This window comes from Channa argus, unplaced genomic scaffold (assembly GCF_033026475.1).
Source record: "Channa argus isolate prfri unplaced genomic scaffold, Channa argus male v1.0 Contig031, whole genome shotgun sequence".
Lineage (NCBI taxonomy): Eukaryota > Metazoa > Chordata > Actinopteri > Anabantiformes > Channidae > Channa > Channa argus.
The window spans coordinates 187,501-206,296 of NW_027125250.1; the positions used below are offsets into that span (position 1 = coordinate 187,501).

Below are 18,796 nucleotides of genomic sequence, written 5' to 3' on the forward strand. Positions count from 1 at the left end.
ACCTGGATGAATTCATAGACTTTGATGTTATACAAGTTACAGTTCATCTGGATAGATGCAATGAACATCACACACAGAGATAAGAGTGACACAGTGCTTAGATGTACCCAAACTTCCTTGTATTGACAACTTTATAGTTTGCTACATGATCACCCAATCTCCAAGTTGTCAATATGCACACAATAATGAAATGAATCAAATCGTCTGGAAGAAACTGTTCAACAAAAGTAGCCTAACAATGTGAAATGGTTCCATGGTGTAATGGTGAGCACTCTGGACTTTGAATCCGGTGATCCGAGTTCAAATCTCGGTGGAACCTACCGCTGGCTAGTTGTAGGTTTTTTTGCCCCAATGAGTGACTCAGTTACTCCACCAACTGGGAGACACACAGTGGCATTGTCAACGAGCTCATCTTGTTCCAGAGACATAGAGTACTTTGTGCAATCAACACTCATGGCAAGTGTTTAAAGAACTAATACAGGGAGAGAGATGAGGCAAAGGTTGCACAATGGTTTACGATAGACACACTCTTAAGTAAATATTATCTCATTCAGATAATGCTAAAAACACATTTTGGGCATGAAGTGCGATCCCAGACACAATCCCAAATTCCTAATTTATAACCCTACCCCTCGTTTTCAAGTGCTTCCCTATTTTTGTGTTTCACCCCAAACAGAGTCATAAGGGCTAGTAGTTGAAATATCTCCCTGTGAAATGCAATAAGCCTTGAAACCCCTGTCAAGCATCAGAGTGTTCAGGACTGCTCAGTAAAACCACAGACTGTTACAACTGTTGTCTGTGTAACACTGTTCACATTTCCAGTGTGCATATTCTTCATTTGGCAGCATCTGGAGATTCCCTGGTGTATAGGTAAGCACTCTGGACTGTGAATCCAGCAATCTGAGTTCAAATTACGGTGGGACCTGTTATAGTGTAGGACGAATAAAACCAGCTCGTCCTTTGAGCTGTGTTGCTGGTCTCAGGATTTAATGTGCAATAAATGCAGGCAACTTTGGCAACAGTTCTTTCTGTTGTGCTCCATTCAATGACTCTAGTACTCTATCAAATTAAGGGGTTCAATTAATGTAATGCGATAATTGGATACTGGTTACTCTAAGAACTCTTTTTCTGGAGTTTGCTGAAAAAATGAATGCATATGTTAAAGCTCCATGAATTGATGTCTTCCCAGCAAAGGGCAAAAGAACACCAATACCAGCTGATAGATGTGTAGTGGCTTAATCAACAAGCTCTTTTTTGCCTGAGACATCCCATACTTCACGCATCAATCACTGATGGCCAGGGTAGCAATGAACTGATAAAGAGATAGGCTGATGACGAGTTTGCACATTTGATTCACAATAATTACGCATAATCTAAACGCTGTCTTTTCGGATTTCTTTGGAGTACCAAACAACCCCCCCTTCTGTTGTCAGGATGGCCGAGCGGTCTAAGGCGCTGCGTTTAGGTCGCAGTCTCTCCTGGAGGCGTGGGTTTGAAGCCCACTTCTGACAAATGTTGGATTTTAGGGACCACAGCTGACACTTGGAAAACACATTGGATCCATTCTTCCACATTCGTCAGAGGTGGGGAACCACTTATTCTCCAAGACTGCTTACCTGGATAAGGTGTGTTCAATCAGACAGAAAGTGCAGGAGCAGTGGGTAAAGCACGGATAGCTGACAAGCAAGCAGGGCTGTGGAGCTCAAGGAGCATGGCTTTGGCACCCCTCTACTTACGTATCAAAGGTAGTCTTTCATCTATGCCCTATAATCACTAATGAGAGTCTATTTGAGACTGACTCTATTGGCCAAATCCATAGATTTTCATGTTATACAAGTTACAGTGCATCTGGATAGATGCAATGAACATCACACACTGAGATAAAAGTGACACAGTGCTTAGATGTACCCAAACCGCCTCGTATTGACATTTTTTTAGTTTGCTACATGATCAGCCAAATCTCCAAGTTGTCAAGTTGGAGACAATAATGAAATGAATCAAATTGTGTGGAAGAACCTGTTCAACAACATAAAGCTAGCAATGTGGAAAGGTTCCATGGTGTAATGGTGAGCACTCTGGACTCTGAATCCAGCGATCCGAGTTCAAATCTCGGTGGGACCTACTGTTGGCAGCTTGTAGCTTTTCTCGATGCAATGATTGACTCGGTTACTCCACCAACTGGGAGACTCACAGTGGCATTGTCATGGAGCTCATCTTGTTCCAGAAACAGAATACTATGTGCACTAAACACTCATGACAAGTCTAAAAAAACTGAAACCGGCACAGAAATGAGGCCAAGCCTGCACGATGGTTTAAAATAAACACACTCTTAGCTAAGTATCCTTGCTGATCTCTGTCACATAATGCTAAAAACACATTTTGGGCATTCCATTCAAGTTTGGGCATGAAGTGCGATCCCAGACACAATCCCCAATTCCTCTTTTATAACCCTACCCTAGTTTTCAAGTGCTTCCTTATTTTTGTCATAAGGGTTAGTATTTGAAATATATTAAAAATAGTGTCTGTGTAACACTGTTCACTTTTCCAGTGCACACTTGCTTCATTTGGCAGCATCTGGAGATTCCCTGGTGTATAGGTAAGCACTCTGGACTATGAATCCAGCAATCTGAGTTCAAATCACGATGGGACCTGTTATAGTGTAGAATGAATAAAACCAGCTGGACCTTTAAGCTGGCTTGCTGTTCTCAGGTTTTAATGTGCAATAAATGCAGGCAACTTTGGCAACAGTTCTTTCTCTTATGCTCCATTCATTGACTCTAGTACTCTACCAAATGACGTGGTTCAATTAATATAATGCAATATTTGGATACTGGTTACCTTTTCTGGAGTTTGCTGAAAAACTGAATGTATATGTTAAAGCTCTATGAATTGATGTCTTGCCAGTAAAGGGCAGAAGAACACCAATACCAGCTGACAGGTGTGTAGTGGCTTAATCAACAAGCTCTTTTTTGCCTGAGACATACCATACTTCACGCATCCATCACTGATGGCCAGGGTAGCAATAAACCGATAAGGAGATAGGCTGATGACGAGTTTGCACATTTGATTTACAATAATTACGCCTAATCTAAATGCTGTCTTTGCGCATTTTTTTTTGGAGTACCAAACCAAGCCTGTTCTGTTGTCAGGATGGCCGAGCGGTCTAAGGCGCTGCGTTCAGGTCGCAGTCTCTCCTGGAGGCGTGGGTTTGAATCCCACTTCTGACAAATGTTGGTTTTTATGGACAACAGCTGACACTTGGAAAACACATTCTCCCACATTAGTCAAAGGTGGGGAACCACCTATTCTCCAATGCTGCTTACCTGGATGAATTCATAGACTTTGATGTTATACAAGTTACAGTTCTTCTGGATAGATGCAATGAACATCACATACAGAGATGAGAGTGACACAGTGCTTAGATGTACCCAAACTTCCTTGTATTGACAATTTTATAGTTTGCTACATGATCACCCAATCTCCAAGTTGTCAATATGCACGCAATAATGAAATGAATCAAATCGTCTGGAAGAAACTGTTCAACAAAAGTAGCCTAACAAAGTGAAATGGTTCCATGGTGTAATGGTGAGCACTCTGGACTTTGAAGCCAGTGATCCGAGGTCAAATCTCGGTGGAACCTACCGCTGGCTAGTTGTAGGTTTTTTTGCCCCAATGAGTGACTCAGTTACTCCACCAACTGGGAGACACACAGTGGTATTGTCAACGAGCTCATCTTGTTCCAGAGACATAGAGTACTTTGTGCAATCAACACGCATGGCAAGTGTTTAAAGAACTAATACAGGGAGAGAGATGAGGCAAAGGTTGCACAATGGTTTACGATAGACACACTCTTAAGTAAATATCCTTGCGGATCTCATTCAGATAATGTTAAAAACACATTTTGGGCATGAAGTGCGATCCCAGACACAATCCCAAATTCCTAATTTATAACCCTACCCCTTGTTTTCAAGTGCTTCCCTATTTTTGTGTTTCACCCCCAACAGAGTCATAAGGTCTAGTAGTTGAAATATCTCCCTGTGAAATGCAATAAGCCTTAAAACCCCTGTCAAGCATCTGAGTGTTCGGGAGTGCTCAGTAAAACCACAGACTGTTAAAACTGTTGTCTGTGTAACACTGTTCACATTTCCAGTGCACACATTCTTCATTTGGCAGCATCTGGAGATTCCCTGGTGTATAGGTAAGCACTCTGGACTGTGAATCCAGCGATCTGAGTTCAAATCACGTTGGGACCTGTTATAGTGTAGAACGAATAAAACCAGCTCGTCCTTTGAGCTGTGTTGCTGGTCTCAGGATTTGATGTGCAATAAATGCAGGCAACTTTGGCAACAGTTCTTTCTGTTGTGCTCCATTCAATGACTCTAGTACTCTATCAAATGACGGGGTTCAATTAATGTAATGCAATAATTGGATACTGGTTACTCTAAGAACTCTTTTTCTGGAGTTTGCTGAAAAAATGAATGCATCTGGTAAAGCTCCATGAATTGATGTCTTCCCAGCAAAGGGCAGAAGAACACCAATACCAGCTGACAGATGTGTAGTGGCTTAATCAACAAGCTCATTTTTGCCTGAGACATCCCATACTTCACGCATCAATCACTGATGGCCAGGGTAGGAATGAACTGATAAAGAGATAGGCTGATGACGAGTTTGCACATTTGATTCACAATAATTACGCATAAAATAAACGCTGTCTTTTCGGATTTCTTTGGAGTACCAAACAACGCCACCTTCCGTTGTCAGGATGGCCGAGCGGTCTAAGGCGCTGCGTTCAGGTCACAGTCTCTCCTGGAGGTGTGGGTTTGAATCCCACTTCTGACTAATGTTGGATTTTATGGACAACAGCTGACACTTGGAAAACACATTCTCCCACAGTAGTCAAAGGTGGGGAACCACCTATTCTCCAATGTTGCTTACCTGGATGAATTCATAGACTTTGATGTTATACAAGTTACAGTTCATCTGGATAGATGCAATGAACATCACACACAGAGATAAGAGTGACACAGTGCTTAGATGTACCCAAACTTCCTTGTATTGACAATTTTATAGTTTGCTACATGATCACCCAATCTCCAAGTTGTCAATATGCACACAATACTGAAATGAATCAAATCGTCTGGAAGGAACTGCTCAACAAAAGTAGCCTAACAATGTGAAATGGTTCCATGGTGTAATGGTGAGCACTCTGGACTTTGAATCCAGTGATCCGAGTTCAAATCTCGGTGGAACCTACCGCTGGCTAGTTGTAGGTTTTTTTGCCCCAATGAGTGACTCAGTTACTCCACCAACTGGGAGACACACAGTGGCATTGTCAACGAGCTCATCTTGTTCCAGAGACATAGAGTACTTTGTGCAATCAACACTCATGGCAAGTGTTTAAAGAACTAATACAGGGAGAGAGATGAGGCAAAGGTTGCACAATGGTTTACGATAGACACACTCTTAAGTAAATATCCTTGCGGATCTCATTCAGATAATGCTAAAAACACATTTTGGGCATAAGGTGCGATCCCAGACACAATCCCAAATTCCTAATTTATAACCCTACCCCTCGTTTTCAAGTGCTTCCCTATTTTTGTGTTTCACCCCAAACAGAGTCATAAGGGCTAGTAGTTGAAATATCTCCCTGTGAAATGCAATAAGCCTTGAAACCCCTGTCAAGCATCAGAGTGTTCAGGACTGCTCAGTAAAACCACAGACTGTTACAATTGTTGTCTGTGTAACACTGTTCACATTTCCAGTGCGCATATTCTTCATTTGGCAGCATCTGGAGATTCCCTGGTGTATAGGTAAGCACTCTGGACTGTGAATCCAGCGATCTGAGTTCAAATTACGGTGGGACCTGTTATAGTGTAGGACGAATAAAACCAGCTCGTCCTTTGAGCTGTGTTGCTGGTCTCAGGATTTAATGTGCAATAAATGCAGGCAACTTTGGCAACAGTTCTTTCTGTTGTGCTCCATTCAATGACTCTAGTACTCTACCAAATGACGTGGTTCAATTAATGTAATGCAATAATTGGATACTGGTTACTCTAAGAACTCTTTTTCTGGAGTTTGCTGAAAAAATGAATGCATATGTTAAAGCTCTATGAATTGATGTCTTCCCAGCAAAGGGCAGAAGAACACCAATACCAGCTGATAGATGTGTAGTGGCTTAATCAACAAGCTCTTTTTTGCCTGAGACATCCCATACTTCACGCATCAATCACTGATGGCAAGGGTAGCAATGAACTGATAAAGAGATAGGCTGATGACGAGTTTGCACATTTCATCCATCAAGAGCGGAAGGAGAAGAATGGAAACGGAGAAAAGTGGCGTCTATGGGGAAAGCGCGTTGAGAGGGAATGAGCTGGAGCTGGCGGAGGAGACGAGGAAGTCGCTGAATAAGGGTGTCAAGCAGATTGAGAAAAGAATGGAGATTGCAAAGGAGCGGCCTGGACGGAGAATGGAGAATGACTGTTTGGCGGCAGATGAGAGACAACAGGGAGAACGGGTAAGCACGCGTTCGGAGCCGGGTGGAGCGACAGAGACACGGAAAGAAATGCGGTATGATAGGGACTTGACTGTATTGGCTGAGGTGGTGGGAGAAGAGAAAGTTAAGACAATGGAACTGCTGAGAGCAATGCGTGATGTGTGTGGAGGCATCGTTGCATTGCGGGAGACGGGGCCGAATAAATATGAGGTGACGGTCAAGAGCGAAGCTGGAAAGAAAAGACTCTTAGATGGATTTAAAGTGGGTAGAGCAGTGGTGATGGTAAAAACTTTAGTTATCGATGAATTGGTGGTGTCATTTTTGAATTTGCCTGCCTATATTGCGGATGAGGACATTTTAGAAAAACTGGATGTGTGGGGAGTGAGAGCAATCTCTCCTATTAAAAGACGGTTGTGGCCTGGGACTGACGTGGCGGACGGAACAAGATATGTAAAAGTTAAATTTAATGAAACTGTGCAGTCATTACCATATTCCTCAAAATTTATGACGGCCACAGGGCCAGAATACTTCAGAGTTATTCATAATAATCAGGTTAAGGTGTGTAGGATGTGTTTACAGCCTGGGCATATAGTTAGAGATTGCCCAGATTTCACATGCTTTCACATGCAATGCAATAAACAGGGTCATTATGCACGTGAGTGTGATGCCTGGGCGCACAGGTGTGTTGCGTGCCATGCCCCAGCGGAGCAATGTAATTGCCATAATGCAGGTGAAGGGGAAGGGGTGGTAAACCGGGACTCCATCTCTGATGATGAGAGGAGTAATGTCAGGCCTGCACAGGAGCCAGCCCTGGGTAGCGAGACAGAGAGTGAGAATGAGCTTGGAGATGAGGTGGTGTCACAGAGTGCTGACTTGTTGGTGCAAGAGGGCATAAGAAATGAGGGTGTCGATGAGCTAGGATCCAGTATGGATCATGTGCTGGCGGACTGGAGCGGGGATGCGGCGAGTCGCCCTGAAGGGGGCTGGCTAGGCTCACCCCGGCCTGAGCCGAATGAGCCTCACTCTCGAAATGAAATAGAGTCCACCACTCGAATACCCACTTCTGATGTAGCCCTGCTGGCTCCCCAGGCTACTAGCGTGGACTCAGATTTAGAGATGGATGTCCAATGGGTAAAACAGGTCAGGAAGAGGGCACAGCAGGGTAAGCCAAGTGGAACTGAGGGAGGGTATAGAAATAAAGGTAAGAAATATGCCAAAAAATGACAGGGCCGATTTTAGTTTTTTTTCTGGGAATGCTGCTTCTCTCTCAAAATTTGAATGGTCTTAAAAACATTGAGAGAATTGAACAGCTTTGCGGGAAAATGCTGTGTGACATCCTGTGCGTCCAGGAATGCAGGTGGACCTCTGAGATAATAAAAAGCATAAAGTGCTTTTGGAGAGGGGATCTGTTTTATTCTCTCTCCCCAGACAAAACTGCAGGGGTAGCAATCTTTGTAAAACCTGGATTGTTTGAGAGTGTCGTGCAAATTGCTAAGGATGATCAGGGAAGGCTACTGGTGATTGATGTAATTGAACAGAGTCAGAGATATAGAATTGTGAATTTATATGGGCCAAATAGTGAAGGAGAGAGGAGGGTTTTTTTCAGGCGCTGTAAAAGATGGACAGATGATCGCTCGGTGGTGATAGGGGACTGGAATGTGACACTGGCTAGGATAGATGTGGGTGTCAACAATAAATTTAAGAATGACACTAGTAGGTCGGCTGTGTTTGAATGGATGGAAGAGTGTGACTTGATGGATGCATGGAGAGTACTGAACCCCGGTACCCGTGCGTATTCGCGCAGGCAAGTGGTGTTGGGCAGGCTGAAACAATCTAGAATAGATTTGTGCTTGCTAGCGTCAGGTTTGGTTAAGGTTTTAAATAACTGTAAATATGAGTTTTGCACTTGGAGTGATCATGCCTCTCTGAGAGTGGCTCTAGGGGAGGGCAGGGTGCAGAGGAATGGGGGCTTGTGGTGCTTTAATTCAAGCCTCTTAGAGGATGGATTTTTTAGAGCAAAAATGGAGTCTTTTCTCTCTGCTCTATGTGATCAAAGTGAGTTTGTGGTTGACATCATTGAGTGGTGGGAGCGCACTAAGTTAAAAATCAAGAAGCGCTGCATCGCATTGAGCAGAGAGAAAAGACAAAGAGAGAAAAGAGAGGAGGATGAGCTGAGGGACCGCCTGAAAAAGGAGCTTGAGTTGGTTGAGGCTGGGTGTGGACATCCGTTGGAGACGTATCTTGTGCTGAGGGAGCAGTTGAGACACCTTGATGAGAGAAAATGCAGGGGTGCAATGATCCGCAGCAAAGCGCAGCATATGTTGAAAGGTGAGCGCTGTACTGCATTTTTTCTGGGTTTGGAAAAGAGGAAACAGACCAAAACATATATTTCTGAAATAAAGGACTCGGAGGGTAACACACATACTGATTCAGTGGATATTTTACAAACCGTGCAAGATTTCTATTCCAATTTATTTAGTAGGCAAAAGATATCACAGATAAAGTTAAATCAAGTACTTGGGAAAATTAGCTGCTCCCTCAGTCACGAGGATGCGGCTTTGTGTGATGAAAACATCCAGTTGGAAGAAGTGAAAGAGGCAATCTTAGCCCTGAATACATCAAGGAGCCCAGGTTCGGACGGTCTCTCAGCTGAATTCTATCAGCATTTCAGTCACCTGCTGGCCCCTGTCCTCTGCAGACTTTTTTTGGCCATACAGGAGGAGGGCAGGTGCGCAGAGTCCTTCCTGAGGGGAGTGATCACTCTAGTGTATAAAAACAAAGGGGAAAAATCTGACCTAGCAAACTATAGACCAATTAGCCTGCTCAACACTGACTATAAGATCCTGACTAAGGTACTGGGTTTTAGGCTCAAAGGAGTGATCGGCTCGATAATTGGGCCTACCCAGACTTACAGTATTCCTGGGAGGGATATTGCTGACTGCATCCTGTCAACAAAGTTGTCTTTTGAAAACCTAATGATGACAGGGGGCATATACCTCAGTGTTGATTTGGAGAAGGCATTTGACAGGGTCAGTCATGAGTTTCTCTTTGGATGTCTGGGGGTTTTTGGGTTCGGCCCAATTTTTCGAGAACGGGTGAAGTTGTTGTACAGCCGGGCTACTAGTGTCGTGAAATGTAACGGCCTCTTAACAGATCCTTTCCCCCTAGAGAGATCAGTGAGGCAGGGATGTCCGCTGTCTGCTATGCTATATGCAATTGTAGCAGAGCCTCTTGCACAATCCATTATAACCGATCTGCTTATCAAGGGGATAACATCTCCCAAAGGTAATGAGTTTAAAATAGCTCAGTATGCGGATGATATAAGCATTATGGTTAAGGATGGTGAGAGTTTACAACAGGTGCTAAAGCACCTTGAAGCATATGAGCAGGCGGCGGGAGCCCGAGTTAATAGGGAGAAATCCAGCCTTATTTGTGGGCCCGGGTCTGCTCTAGGGGATGTGGGTCTGAATTTTAAAAGGGGTGAGACTGAGGTCAAGCTACTTGGGATATATATTTGTCCTCAGCCGCTGGTCAGCGTCCGCAAAACCTGGGAGGAGAGGCTCGCGTGGTGTAGGTCCAGGCTTGGGCTGTGGAAGATGAGAGGTCTTGGGCTGAAGGGAAGAGTGGTCATTATAAACTCCATAATAGTGCCGGGGCTGGTCTATGCCATGCAGGTCTGTCACCTGCCGGGCGATGTACTGTCCGGGCTGTGCAGCGCTATCAGCGGTTTCTTGTGGAAAGGCAAGGCCTTCACTATTGCTCACAAGACACTAGTTGGGCCATACGCAAAAGGGGGTTTGAATCTCTGTGATTTGAAAACCAAATTAGTATCTTTAAGACTGAAACTTTTTAAAAAATGGCTATATGATAAGACAGATTATATTTGGAAGGACTACTTGGACGCAGAGATAAGGAGGAGGGGTGCGTGTGGGGAGTATAATTTATGCAGCAGTGCGCTGGCACGGCCTGTGGCAGATGCGGACCCACTTTTCCAGGAGGCCGCTGAGGCGTGGGTTCAGGTCTTGCCACATCTAGAGTGCAAATTGATTTCGAAAGCAGATGTACTTAAGCAACCAATCTTTGGTAACCCGCGTTTCGGTGGCCGGGAGAGATTCCTGGTTAGCCGGGGTGCCTTAAATGGGGTGTTTCACCAAATTGGGGATGTTCTGGACCAGACAGGGGCCTTAAACCCTCTGGAAGTCCTTAAAAAAGTAAGAAGGACAGGTGTGAACATCAGATGGGCCAAGGTGTTACATTTCTGTACAGATATCTGTCGGAGAATGCCACTGGAATGGAGGGAGAAGTTGCAGGAAGCAGATGGTGAGCTGGTGGGGGATGGCAGAATTGATTTTTCACTCTCCTGTGATCTCAAAAATAGGGATTTCAAAGATTTACAGTCAAAATTTTGGTACAAGGTTCTAATTGACAAAATATTCAAACAGCCCACAGCAAACTCCTCATGGTCTCATGTGTTCCCCACCCGACCCACTTCTACAATCTGGACTAATATGCATGATAAATGGCTCCCCCCTGCGATAGCCAATTCAAATTTCAGACTGCGTCACAGGAGAGTGCTTGTCTCTGTTGTCCTACACCAGATCAGTAAGCACACATATGTGAGAACATGTGCGGTCTGCGGGATGGAGGATGAGGATTTTAATCACTTGTTGTTGTGCTGTGCGGTCACACAAAAATTCAGGAATTGGGTAAAAAGTTTATTAAGAAATAAGTGTAAGGTGACTGGTTTGGAAGGTGAGGCATGGGATTGGGTGTGGTGTTTTGGGTTAGAGAAGGGACATACAAAAATAAATGTGGGGTTAGTGAATTTCTTGTTGAGTGTAGCTCGTCATGTTGTGTATATAGCCAGGAATTATGCATTGTATGAAGGGAAAAAGATGAAGAGGGTGTTGATTTTTCAAAATATGGTGTCACATTATTTGAGTATTCTGTTTTCGGTTGATAATGAGGGGTTTCTCATTAAATGGGGGGTAAAAAATGATTTATGTGTGTTAGATGGGGAGGGTAGATTGCACTTTGATTTTGGGTGAATTTTATTGACCTATTATTGTATGTGTATTTGTATGTATGTATGTGTGTGTATATATATATGTGTGTATGTATGTATATATATATATGTATGTATATATATATGTATATGTATATGTGTGTGTATGTGTATATATATATATATATATATGGGTATGTGTATGTGTATATGAATGTATATGTGTATAATGTATGTGTGTGTGTGTTTGTATATATGTTTGTATGTATAATATGTATATATATAGGTATGGATATATATAGAGAGGTATATGTGTGTAAAAGTATGGGTATTTATATATATGTGTATGTATATGTATATATATATATATGTGTATATATATATATATATATATATATATATATATGTGTGTGTGTGTGTGTGTGTGTGTGTATATGTATATATGTATATGTATATATATGTATATGTATATATGTGTATATATATATGTGTGTGTGTGTATATGTATGTGTGTGTGTATATATATGTGTGTATATATATGTATAGATATATAGATATATATGGGTATATATAGATATATATAGATAGATAGATATATGACATGTTTACAATGTGTGGTTATGATTATCCCCCTATATTTATAAATATATGTATTTACATTAGAGAAATAGATCTTGATTTAAGTTGTTTAATTTAGTTGAAAGGACTATGGATGTAATGTTTTGTTTACTTATCTCTGTATATACCTAATTTCTTTTTGTAAAGTGTATTTTTGATAATAAAAAGATAAAAAAAAAAATGGTGAGCACTCTGGACTTTGAATGCAGTGATCCGAGTTCAAATCTCGGTGGAACCTACCGCTGGCTAGTTGTAGGTTTTTTTGCCCCAATGAGTGACTCAGTTACTCCACCAACTGGGAGACACACAGTGGCATTGTCAACGAGCTCATCTTGTTCCAGAGACATAGAGTACTTTGAGCAATCAACACTCATGGCAAGTGTTTAAAGAACTAATACAGGGAGAGAGATGAGGCAAAGGTTGCACAATGGTTTACGATAGACACACTCTTAAGTAAATATCCTTGCGGATCTCATTCAGATAATGCTAAAAACACATTTTGGGCATGAAGTGCGATCCCAGACACAATCCCAAATTCCTAATTTATAACCCTTCCCACTCGTTTTCAAGTGCTTCCCTATTTTTGTGTTTCACCCCAAACAGAGTCATAAGGGCTAGTAGTTGAAATATCTCCCTGTGAAATGCAATAAGCCTTGAAACCCCTGTCAAGCATCAGAGTGTTCAGGACTGCTCAGTAAAACCACAGACTGTTAAAACTGTTGTCTGTGTAACACTGTTCACATTTCCAGTGCACACATTCTTCATTTGGCAGCATCTGAAGATTCCTTGGTGTATAGGTAAGCACTCTGGACTGTGAATCCAGCGATCTGAGTTCAAATCAACAAGAGGAGTTAATCATAATAACCTAATAAAAGTTAAGACTACTCCTCTTACAGAACAAAACCCCAAAACTATTAAATGTGGATTATTAAATATCAGATCTCTCTCTTCTAAATCTCTGTTAGTAAATGACTTAATAAGTGATCATCAATTCGATTTATTTTGTCTCACTGAAACTTGGTTGCAGCAGGAAGAATATGTCAGTTTAAATGAGTCAACACCCCCAAGTCATATTAATTATCATGTTCCTAGAAGCACAGGCCGAGGTGGAGGAGTTGCAGCAATCTTCCATTCTAGCTCATCAATAAACCCTAGACCTAAACATAGTTATAACTCATTTGAAAGCCTTACTCTTAGCCTTTCACACCCACTATTATTTGTTATCGTGTACCGTCCTCCAGTCCCTTATTCAGAGTTTTTGATTGAATTTTCTGATTTTCTATCTGATTTAGTGCTTAGTACAGATAAAGTCATTATAGTGGGTGACTTTAACATTCATGTAGATGCTGACAGTAACTGCCTGAGCACTGCGTTTAATTCATTATTAGATTCAATTGGTTTTTCCCAAAATGTAAATAAACCCACTTACTGTTTTAGTCACACGTTAGACCTTGTCCTTACGTATGGAATTGAAGCGGATAATTTAACCATATTTCCTCACAACTCTCTTCTGTCTTACCATTTTTTAATAACATTTGAATTTACAATAACAGACTATATAGCAGTTATAAAACTGAAAAATTCCACTATAGCAGATGCTTAAGTGAAAAAGCTGTCAACAAATTTAAAGAAATTATTTCTTCATCATTTGCTTCACCATATGTTAATACAATGGAAAGTAGTCTCCTTAATGTTACTCCTGCACAAGTAGATTATCTTGTTGACAATTCTGCAGCCTCACTACGTACAATACTCGATAGTGTTGCCCCTCTAAAAAAGAAGGCAGTAAACCAGCAGAGGCGATCTCCATGGTATAGTTCACAAACACGCAACTTAAAACAGGAAACATGAAAGTTAGAAAGGAAGTGGCGTTCCAGAAAGTTAGAAGAATCTCATTTAGCCTGGAAAAATAGTTTAAAAATGTACAAAAAAGCTCTCAGTGATGCCAGAACAGCATATTATTCATCATTAATAGAAGAAAACAAGAACAACCCCCGGTTTCTGTTCAGCACTGTAGCCAGGCTGACTAAGAGCCATAGTTCTGTTGAGCCTAGTTTTCCCTTAACTTTGAGCAGCAATGACTTCATGACCTTCTTTATGAATAAAATTGTAGCTATTAGAGAACGAATTCACCAGATCCTCCCCCCAAAAATTACAGATAGATCTTCATGTACAGCAGTGCTAGAGTCATCGATAAGGCCCCAATCCCTGTTAGACTGCTTTTTACCCATAGATCTCTCTGAGCTAACTTCAATTATTAACTCATCTAAACCAACAACCTGTCTGCTAGACCCTATTCCAACTAAGCTGCTCAAGGAAGTTTTACCCTTAATAGATGCATTCATATTAGATATCATAAATCTATCTTTAGAAACAGGCTATGTACCACAGGCCTATAAGGTAGCTGTAATTAAACCATTACTTAAAAAAACCCTGTCTTGACCCAGGTGTTTTAGCCAATTACAGACCAATATCTAATCTCCCCTTTATTTCTAAAATAATTGAAAAAGTAGTCGCAAAACAATTATGTGATCACCTTCATAGGAATAATTTGTATGAAGACTTTCAGTCAGGATTTAGAGTTCATCATAGTACAGAAACAGCACTGGTAAAAGTCACCAACGATCTTCTCATGGCCTCAGATACTGGACTCATCTCTATACTTGTTCTGTTAGATCTTAGTGCTGCATTTGATACCATTGATCATAACATTTTATTACAGAGACTGGAACATGAAATTGGAATTACAGGAACTGCACTAGGTTGGTTTAAATCTTATCTATCTGATAGATTTCAATTTGTTCATGTTAATGATGAATCCTCCATGCACACAAAGGTTAGCTATGGAGTTCCACAAGGCTCTGTGTTAGGACCAATACTTTTTACTTTATATGTGTCTCCTTTAGGCAACATTATTAGAAAACACTCCATAAATTTCCACTGTTATGCTGATGATACCCAGCTATATTTATCTATGGAACCAGATGAAAATAATCAGGTAATAAAGCTTCAAGCATGCCTACAAGACATAAAGGCCTGGATGTCCCACAATTTTTTACTTTTAAACTCAGACAAAACTGAAGTCATAGTATTTGGGCCCAAAAATCTCAGAGATATGATGTCCAACCATATTGTTACACTAGATGGCATAAGTCTGGCCTCCAGTACTACTGCAAGGAACCTTGGAGTTATGTTTGATCAGGATCTGTCCTTTAACTCACATATAAAACAAATCTCTAGAACAGCCTTCTTCCACCTACGGAACATTGCCAAAATTAGGAGCATCCTGTTTCAAAGTGATGCCGAAAAACTGGTCCATGCATTTGTTACCTCTAGGTTGGACTACTGTAATTCCCTACTTTCAGGATGCCCCAGTAACTCCCTAAAGAGCCTGCAATTAATCCAAAATGCTGCAGCAAGAGTGCTGACTGGAACTAGCAAGAGAGATCATATTTCACCTTCACTAGCTTCTCTCCATTGGCTTCCAATTAAATGTAGAATAGAATTTAAAACCCTGCTTCTTACATATAAAGCTCTGAATGGTCAGGCTCCATCATATATAGAAGACCTCATAGCACCACATCATCCCAGTAGACCACTTCGCTCTCAGAATGCAGGCCTACTTGTGGTTCCCAGAGTTTCCAAAAGTAGAATGGGAGGTAGAGCCTTTAGCTATCAAGCTCCTCTCTTGTGGAACCAGCTCCCAGTTCACATTGGGGAAACAGACACCCTCTCTACGTTTAAGTCTAGGCTTAAAACCTTCCTTTTTAATAAAGCATATAGTTAGTTATAGTTATGCTGCCATAGGCTTAGACTGCTGGGGGACCCACCCCCCAATGCACTGAGCTCCTTTCCTCCTCTTGACCTCTCTCCTCTCCTCTTATCCCGCAATTGTCACCACTGTATGTCATTAACTCTGTGTGTTCTCTCCCGTAGTTGTCTTTGTCCTCCTCTGTCCCCTTCTCTCTGTCCCTTTCTGCAGGTGTCCCCCGGCTTTGAAGCTGTGTGTCTTCCAGCGTGAAGCTACTGGTCCTACCAATCTGCCCGATGTTTTGTTAATGCTTTTTGTTGCTCTGTTCTTTTCTCTCTCCCCTTTCCACTCACCCCAACCGGTCGAGGCAGATGGCCGTCCACCCTGAGCCTGGTTCTGCTGGAGGTTTCTTCCGTTAAAGGGAGTTTTTCCTCTCCACTGTTGCCTATGGCTTGCTCCAGGGGGAATTGTTGGGTTCTCTTTATATATCTTTATAATCTTGACTTTATTCTGTAAAGTGCCCTGAGATGACTTTGTTGTGAATTGGCGCTATATAAATAAAGTTGAATTGAATTGAATTGAATTGAATTGAAATCACGGTGGGACCTGTTATAGTGTAGAACGAATAAAACCAGCTTGTCCTTTGAGCTGTGTTGCTGGTCTCAGGATTTAATGTGCAATAAATGCAGGCAACTTTGGCAACAGTTCTTTCTGTTGTGCTCCATTCAATGACTCTAGTACTCTATCAAATGACGGGGTTCAATTAATGTAATGCAATAATTGGATACTGGTTACTCTAAGAACTCTTTTTCTGGAGTTTGCTGAAAAAATGAATGCATACGTTAAAGCTCCATGAATTGATGTCTTCCCAGCAAAGGGCAGAAGAACACCAATACCAGCTGATAGATGTGTAGTGGCTTAATCAACAAGCTCTTTTTTGGCTGACACATCCCATACTTCACGCATCAATCACTGATGGCCAGGGTAGCAATGAACTGATAAAGAGATAGGCTGATGACGAGTTTGCACATTTGATTCACAATAATTACGCATAATCTAAACGCTGTCTTTTCGGATTTCTTTGGAGTACCAAACAACCCCCCCTTCTGTTGTCAGGATGGCCGAGAGGTCTAAGGCGCTGCGTTCAGATCGCAGTCTCTCCTGGAGGCGTGGGTTCGAATCCCACTTCTGACAAATGTTTGATTTTAGGGACAACAGCTGACACTTGGAAAACACATTCTCCCACATTAGTCAAAGGTGGGGAACCACCTATTCTCCAATGCTGCTTACCTGGATGAATTCATAGACTTTGATGTTATACAAGTTACAGTTCATCTGGATAGATGTAATGAACATCACACACAGAGGTAAGAGTGACACAGTGCTTAGATGTACCCAAACTTTCTTGTATTGACAATTTTATAGTTTGCTACATGATCACCCAATCTCCAAGTTGTCAATATGCACACAATAATGAAATGAATCAAATCGTCAGGAAGAAACTGTTCAACAAAAGTAGCCTAACAATGTGAAATGGTTCCATGGTGTAATGGTGAGCACTCTGGGCTTTGAATCCAGTGATCCGACTTCAAATCTCGGTGGAACCTACCGCTGGCTAGTTGTAGGTTTTTTTGCCCCAATGAGTGACTCAGTTACTCCACCAACTGGGAGACACACAGTGGCATTGTCAATGAGCTCATCTTGTTCCAGAGACATAGAGTACTTTGTGCAATCAACACTCATGGCAAGTGTTTAAAGAACTAATACAGGGAGAGAGATGAGGGAGAGAGATGAGGCAAAGGTTGCACAATGGTTTACGATAGACACACTCTTAAGTAAATATCCTTGCGGATCTCATTCAGATAATGCTAAAAACACATTTTGGGCATGAAGTGCGATCCCAGACACAATCCCAAATTCCTAATTTATAACCCTACCCCTCGTTTTCAAGTGCTTCCCTATTTTTGTGTTTCACACCAAACAGAGTCATAAGGTCTAGTAGTTGAAATATCTCCCTGTGAAATGCTAAAAGCCTTGAAACCCCTGTCAAGCATCAGAGTGTTCAGGACTGCTTAGTAAAACCACAGACTGTTAAAACTGTTGTCTGTCTAACACTGTTCACATTTCCAGTGCACACATTCTTCATTTGGCAGCATCTGGAGATGCCCTGGTGTATAGGTAAGCACTCTGGACTGTGAATCCAGCGATCTGAGTTCAAATCACGGTGGGACCTGTTATAGTGTGGAACGAATAAAACCAGCTTGTCCTTTGAGCTGTGTTGCTGGTCTCAGGATTTAATGTGCAATAAATGCAGGCAACTTTGGCAACAGTTCTTTCTGTTGTGCTCCATTCAATGACTCTAGTACTCTATCAAATTAAGGGGTTCAATTAATGTAATGCAATAATTGGATACTGGTTACTCTAAGAACTCTTTTTCTGGAGTTTGCTGAAAAAATGAATGCATATGTTAAAGCTCCATGAATTGATGTCTTCCCAGCAAAGGGCAAAAGAACACCAATACCAGCTGATAGATGTGTAGTGGCTTAATCAACAAGCTCTTTTTTGCCTGAGACATCCCATACTTCACGCATCAATCACTGATGGCCAGGGTAGCAATGAACTGATAAAGAGATAGGCTGATGACGAGTTTGCACATTTAAATCACAATAATTACGCATAATCTAAACGCTGTCTTTTCGGATTTCTTTGGAGTACCAAACAACCCCCACTTCTGTTGTCAGGATGGCCGAGCGGTCTAAGGCGCTGCGTTCAGGTCGCAGTCTCTCCTGGAGGCGTGGGTTCGAATCCCACTTCTGACAAATGTTTGATTTTAGGGACAACAGCTGACACTTGGAAAACACATTCTCCCACATTAGTCAAAGGTGGGGAACCACCTATTCTCCAATGCTGCTTACCTGGATGAATTCAT

The 18,796-nt window shown here is 41.8% G+C and overlaps 7 non-coding genes across 7 annotated transcripts; all 7 read left to right on the plus strand.

Moving 5' to 3' along the window:
• Positions 1-247: 247 nt before the first annotated feature.
• trnaq-uug (transfer RNA glutamine (anticodon UUG)) lies at positions 248-319 on the plus strand. The gene has a single exon. It is a non-coding gene; the product is annotated as a tRNA-Gln (tRNA).
• A 1,109-nt stretch (positions 320-1,428) lies between these two features.
• On the plus strand, positions 1,429-1,511 carry trnal-uag (transfer RNA leucine (anticodon UAG)). Its single transcript has one exon. It is a non-coding gene; the product is annotated as a tRNA-Leu (tRNA).
• A 538-nt stretch (positions 1,512-2,049) lies between these two features.
• Positions 2,050-2,121, plus strand: trnaq-cug (transfer RNA glutamine (anticodon CUG)). The gene has a single exon. It is a non-coding gene; the product is annotated as a tRNA-Gln (tRNA).
• Positions 2,122-3,144: 1,023 nt separating this feature from the next.
• trnal-cag (transfer RNA leucine (anticodon CAG)) lies at positions 3,145-3,227 on the plus strand. Its single transcript has one exon. It is a non-coding gene; the product is annotated as a tRNA-Leu (tRNA).
• Positions 3,228-5,180: 1,953 nt separating this feature from the next.
• trnaq-uug (transfer RNA glutamine (anticodon UUG)) lies at positions 5,181-5,252 on the plus strand. The gene has a single exon. It is a non-coding gene; the product is annotated as a tRNA-Gln (tRNA).
• Positions 5,253-16,978: 11,726 nt separating this feature from the next.
• On the plus strand, positions 16,979-17,061 carry trnal-cag (transfer RNA leucine (anticodon CAG)). The gene has a single exon. It is a non-coding gene; the product is annotated as a tRNA-Leu (tRNA).
• Positions 17,062-18,603: 1,542 nt separating this feature from the next.
• On the plus strand, positions 18,604-18,686 carry trnal-cag (transfer RNA leucine (anticodon CAG)). The gene has a single exon. It is a non-coding gene; the product is annotated as a tRNA-Leu (tRNA).
• Positions 18,687-18,796: the final 110 nt, after the last annotated feature.